The 6,408-nt window shown below is 49.3% G+C and overlaps 1 protein-coding gene across 1 annotated transcript in view; it reads left to right on the top strand.

The window, feature by feature from the left end:
* Positions 1–592: 592 nt before the first annotated feature.
* The window catches only part of DAAM1 (dishevelled associated activator of morphogenesis 1), a 176,156-nt gene continuing 170,340 nt past the window's right edge, over positions 593–6,408 (top strand). The window contains exon 1 of the mRNA XM_044272211.1: positions 593–860. The gene's annotated coding sequence lies outside the window, so the exon portion shown is untranslated. The remainder of the gene's footprint in view (positions 861–6,408) is intronic.

Below are 6,408 nucleotides of genomic sequence, written 5' to 3'. Positions count from 1 at the left end.
TGATTGGTTGCTATGGGCAACTAAGCCAGTTCTTCCTTTACACCAGTTTTGATAAATCTCCCTCAGTGAATTCCATGGCTGGGGGGGGGGGGCTCTAATCTAAGTTATTGGAGATTTAGGGGCGCATTCGCTGTCCTTGCATAGGGGCCCGCTTTTATTTGTTTTCGCCCCTGTATGCACTCTGTGGGTGCCGAATGACACCTCTGTGTTTGCATAAGGCCTTAAAAAAAACTATTGCAAGCCATGACCTACTAAAATCTAATTTAAAAAAAATATATATATATTACATGTCCATATTGTAAAGATCCCCAGGCTTAGAAGTGGAAAACGCTTAACACCTACAAACGCTGTGTGTGCACCAGGCCCAGGAGACTCGGTAAAAATATTTATTTTTTTAAAATAAAATGTCAGCCAGCTTCAAGCAGTGCACACAGGGAACATAAGACATCTATACAGTGTATATAGTGACTCCCCCCATGTGATGCAGAGGGTGCATATGCAGAAGTGGCCGCTAGGTGTCAGTGTCGCCCGGCGAGCCTGGTGCCCGCAGAGCCTCACTCCTCCTATTGTCACTCGGTGTCCCATTCTTCTCCCGCAGATAAGAGCCGCACACGGAGCCGCTGCGCTTCTATTGTGGGGGTTGTAGTTCGAAAAGGTTTGGTGAGCAAGCAGGCAGCGGCCGAGCGGGACTACAGCTCCCAGAATCCCGTGCGCGTTATCAGCTGCCCCTGCGCATTGTGTCCGCTATCGCAGCAGAGAGGGATGATGTCACCTGCAGTCCGCGAGAGCCGGCGGCCGGGGGGCGAGGAGTTTATATAGAGCCCGGTGCCCGGTGCTGTAGGCAGCATGGAGTATGCCAGGTAAGGACTGGAGCTCCCCCCCCCCCCCCTGCAGGCAGAGCTGGCCCCGGGTGGCTCGGGTCATGGGTGTGACAGCGCTGCTTGCCGCGGGGACCTCTCATGTGTGGTACCGGCATGCTCAGATTCGGGGGGTGCAGCTGGGCATGCACCGGAGGGTGTCGGTGGTCCTGGTTTTGGAGGGGGGCGGCTCACTTTGCATGTTCCCTGTAAGCACAATGGGCTGTGCTGCCATTCTCCCAGGGCATGGTGTATTGTTCTGGAGGCAGTGCTTTGCAGAAGGTGAGAGGATTTTTTTGGGAATTGGCTGTCATATTGTAGTGTTCATATGGCGCCGGGGTGGTCTGTGGCGTCGTACAAAGTCCCCACTCATGTGGAAGGCAGCCATATATACAAGCTATATCATCTGTGTAACTTCTAACCCACCACTTGTATAGTGCCGACATATAGTGCACTGGGTACTTATATACCAGCCATATCATCTGTGTAACTTCTAACCCACCACTTGTATAGTGCCGACATATAGTGCACTGGGTACTTATATACCAGCCATATCATCTGTGTAACTCTAACCCACCACTTGTATAGTGCCGACATATAGTGCACTGGGTACTTATATACCAGCCATATCATCTGTGTAACTTCTAACCCACCACTTGTATAGTGCCGACATATAGTGCACTGGGTACTTATATACCAGCCATATCATCTGTGTAACTTCTAACCCACCACTTGTATAGTGCTGACATATAGTGCACTGGGTACTTATATACCAGCCATATCATCTGTGTAACTTCTAACCCACCACTTGTATAGTGCCGACATATAGTGCACTGGGTACTTATATACCAGCCATATCATCTGTGTAACTTCTAACCCACCACTTGTATAGTGCCGACATATAGTGCACTGGGTACTTATATACCAGCCATATCATCTGTGTAACTTCTAACCCACCACTTGTATAGTGCCGACATATAGTGCACTGGGTACTTATATACCAGCCATATCATCTGTGTAACTCTAACCCACCACTTGTATAGTGCCGACATATAGTGCACTGGGTACTTATATACAAGCCATATCATCTGTGTAACTTCTAACCCACCACTTGTATAGTGCCGACATATAGTGCACTGGGTACTTATATACCAGCCATATCATCTGTGTAACTCTAACCCACCACTTGTATAGTGCCGACATATAGTGCACTGGGTACTTATATACAAGCTATATCATCTGTGTAACTTCTAACCCACCACTTGTATAGTGCCGACATATAGTGCACTGGGTACTTATATACCAGCCATATCATCTGTGTAACTTCTAACCCACCACTTGTATAGTGCCGAAATATAGTGCACTGGGTACTTATATACAAGCCATATCATCTGTGTAACTCTAACCCACCACTTGTATAGTGCCGACATATAGTGCACTGGGTACTTATATACCAGCCATATCATCTGTGTAACTTCTAACCCACCACTTGTATAGTGCTGACATATAGTGCACTGGGTACTTATATACCAGCCATATCATCTGTGTAACTCTAACCCACCACTTGTATAGTGCCGACATATAGTGCACTGGGTACTTATATACCAGCCATATCATCTGTGTAACTCTAACCCACCACTTGTATAGTGCCGACATATAGTGCACTGGGTACTTATATACCAGCCATATCATCTGTGTAACTTCTAACCCACCACTTGTATAGTGCCGACATATAGTGCACTGGGTACTTATATACAAGCTATAGCATCTGTGTAACTTCTGTGGATGCGGATCCGCTCAGAATGCATCAGTCTGGCACCGTCTGTCCTCCGCTCAGCAGGCTGCTTGCAGCGTTCGGGTGTTCGCATGGCCGTGCGGAGGCAAACGGATCCGTCCAGACTTACAATGGAAGTCAATGGGGGCGGATCAGTTCGAAGGTGACACAATATGGTGCATTTTTCAGACGTATCCGCCCCCATTGACTTTCAATGTAAAGTCTGGACGGATCCGTCTGAATACAAATTGTACTTAGACTTTTTTAGTGACATATAATGCAGACGGTTCCGTCTGAACGGATACCATCGTTTGCATTATAGGAGCGGATCCGTCTGTACAAATACCAGACGGATCCGCTCCGAACGCAAGTGTGAAAGTAGCCTTGCTGGGAGTTGTAGTTTCACAGCAGCTGGAGGTTGCTGAGCCCTGGAGTAGATGATGTAATGTTCATAGTTCAGGTGGTGTAGTCTGCTGGATGATTAGGGAGTAGTTCATGGACTGCACTGCTAGATGGACATTGATCTAAATGCACATGTATACCTGAGTAAGGCCCCATGCACACGAACATATGTATTTTGTGGTCCGCAAAAAACACGGATGACATCCATGTGCATTCTGTATTTTACGGAACAGCTGGCCCCTAATAGAACAGTACTATCCTTGTCCGTAATGCGGACAATAAGGCTCCATTCACATGTCCGCATCCGTTCCGCAATTTTGCGGAATGGGTGCGGACCCACTCATTCTTTATGGGGACGGAATGGATGCGGAGAGCTATGTGCTCTCTGCATCCGCATTTCCGGAGCGCGTCCCTGATCTTCCAGTCTGCAGCTCCGGAGTAAAATAGAACATGTCCTATTCTTGTTCGCAATTGCGGACAAGAATAGGCATTTCTATGGGGGTGCCGGCCGGGTGTATTGCGGATCCGCAATTTGTGAATGGACCCTAATAGGACATGTTCTATTTTTTTTTTGCGGACCCATTGAAGTGAATGGTGCGGCATATGGGCCGCAAAAAAAAAACCCAAAACAACTGAACAGGACACGGAAAGAAAATACGTACGTGTGCAAGTGACCTTAGCCGGATACTGACATTCACCCCTGGACCCCATTGACTATAGTAGCATCTGGCGTGTATCCGGCCGCTTTTCGGCACAACTGGCGGGTTTTGGCTGGATAAAAACCGGTGCTTGCAGCATTTTGTCCAGCCAAAACCCGGCATGAGTGCAGGAAACCGTCCGGATCCCCTTATAGTGAATGGGGTCCAGTGGAGAATGGTAGTATCCAGCTATACTGGTGGAATCCGGTAGCCTATATGGTAGCGCATATTTAAACGCACCGTAACATGGCTTCTTTTTTTATTTATTTTTATAATTGGTGTCTCTATTTGGGCACAATGCAACTTTTGTTTCAGCTGATGGGATAAGTTAGTGATAAGCTACAAATCTGCAAATAAACCCTGGGTCCGGCAGTGCGCGTTAGACGTTTGTTGGCCGACCATGTGATGTGGGGGGCTCCTGATAACTGGGTAGATGAGGGTTGGGCAGTTGGATATTGACATGCCCCATCCTTTTGTTCTTGGGGAGATAAGCCGCCCACCAGAAGCATCAGGCAGCGGTTATGTCCCTCTCATTTATAAAACATGCAGCCGAGCATGCGTGTGTATGGGGGAAGTTCTGGGAGTGACCGATGTCTGCCCGTTATGTCATGTGTATGGCCAACTTAGGCTACTTTCACACTGGCGTTTGGTGCGGATCCGTCATGGATCTGCACAGACGGAGCCGTTCAGATAATACAAACGTCTGCATCCGTTCAGAACTGATCCGTTTGTATTATCTTTAACATAGGCAAGACTGATCCGTCCTGGCACACAATGTAAGTCAATGGGGGACGGATCCGTTTTCTACTGTGCCATATTGTGTCAGTGAAAACGGATCCGTCCCCATTGACTTAGATTGTGTGTCAGGACGGATCCGTTTGGCTCCGCTTCGTCAAGCGGACGGCAAAACGCTGCAGGCAGAGTTTTGGTGTCCGCCTCCAGAGCGCAACGCAGACTGATCGGAGGCAAACTGATGCATTCTGAGCGGATCCTTTTCCATTCAGAATGCATTAGGGCCTCATGCACACGACTGCAAAACAGGGTTCCGTTGTTCCGTTTCCATGTGTCTTCCTTTATTTTTGGAGGATCACCAGACATGAAGGAAAGTAAAAAAAAAAATCTTAAGTCAAGTTTGCCATGCAAATGATAGGAAAAAAACTGACGCGGATGACAATCTTGTGTGCCTCCGCGTTTTTTCACGGACCCATTGACTTGAATGGGTCCGCAAACTGTTGTCCGTGAAAAAAATAGGACAGGTCATATTTTTTTCACGGACTGGAAACACGGATCACGGACGCAGATGACAAACGGTGCATTAGCCGAGTTTTAAGGCCAGATAATAAGGCCAGAAATAAGGCCAGATTCGGCATTCCGGCAAGTGTTCCGGAATTTTGGCCAAATACCGGCAAGTGTTCTCCGGCCAAATACCGTAAAAGTGACTGAACTAAAGACATCCTGATGCATACTGAACGGATTGCTCTCTATTCAGAATGTATTAGGATAAAACTAAACCGTTTTTTTCCCCGGTATTAAACCCCTAGGTCGGAACTCAATACCGGAAAACTTTAACGCTAGTGTGAAAGTACCCTTACTAATATATTGTGATTATCCATATTGCTTCCTTTGCTGGCTGGATTCATTTTTCCGTCACATTATACACTGCTCGTATCCATGGTTATGACCACCCTGCAATCCACCACTGGAGGTCGTGCTTGCACACTATAGGGATCAGCTGTTCCCTGCAGCCGTCGGTGCTGGACCTAGCGCTGTGAATGGAGTAGGAAGCACAGCGCTGTTCAAAGTGTAGTGACCGCGATGAGTTACTACAGCTCAGGTCTCCTTCACGTCAATGGAAGCTGAGCTGCAGTACCTCAGCACGACCACTACACTTTGAACAGCGCTGTGTTTCCTGCTCCGTTCAGAGTTCTAGTTCCAGCGCTGGAGGCTGCAGTGAATAGCTGATCGGTGGGGGAGCAGGGTGTCGGACCCTCACGGATCAGATATTAATGACCTACCTCATGGGTGTCAAACATGCGGCCCGCGGGCCGCATGCGGCCCGCAATGAATATCTTTGCGGCCCGGCAAGTATTTCTGAACATGAGCGCGCTGCTATCGGCGCGCTCATGTTCTCTCAGCAGCACGGGGAGAAGGAAGCTGTCCTCCCTCCCCCTGTGCTGCTGCCGCTGCCACCAATGAGAAGAGAGGGGGGGAGGAGGGGCGGGCGCACTGCGCCACCAATGAGAATAGAGGGGGGGAGGAGGGGCGGGCGCACTGCGCCACCAATGAGAATAAAGGGGGGGGGGGGGGGGGGGGAGGAGGGGGGGGGCGCACTGCGCCACCAATGATTGGACTATTTCCACACAGAGCGGCGCCCAGCACTCACCATTAGTCCTGGGCGCCGCTCCGTTCGCCCGCAGTGCCCCATTACTGTCTCCTCTCCTGCTCCACATGCTGCTTACTATCGGAGCGATGGGGGGAGACATCAGCTTCACTAGTGGGCGTTCCTTCTCCCTGCGCTGCGATTGGACAGCGCTACAGCCAGGAAGAAGGAACGCCCTCTAGTGAAGCTGATGTCTCCTCCCATCGCTCCGATAGTAATCAGCAGCATGTGGAGCAGGAGAGGAGACAGTAATGGAGCACTGCAGTCGAACAAGCGGCGCCCAGGACTAATGGTGAG

Source organism: Bufo gargarizans, chromosome 11, assembly GCF_014858855.1.
Source record: "Bufo gargarizans isolate SCDJY-AF-19 chromosome 11, ASM1485885v1, whole genome shotgun sequence".
In the NCBI taxonomy this organism is placed as follows: Eukaryota; Metazoa; Chordata; class Amphibia; order Anura; family Bufonidae; genus Bufo; species Bufo gargarizans.
The sequence above is the reverse complement of the archived record's forward strand: the minus strand, read 5'-3'. Positions and strand labels throughout refer to the sequence as shown.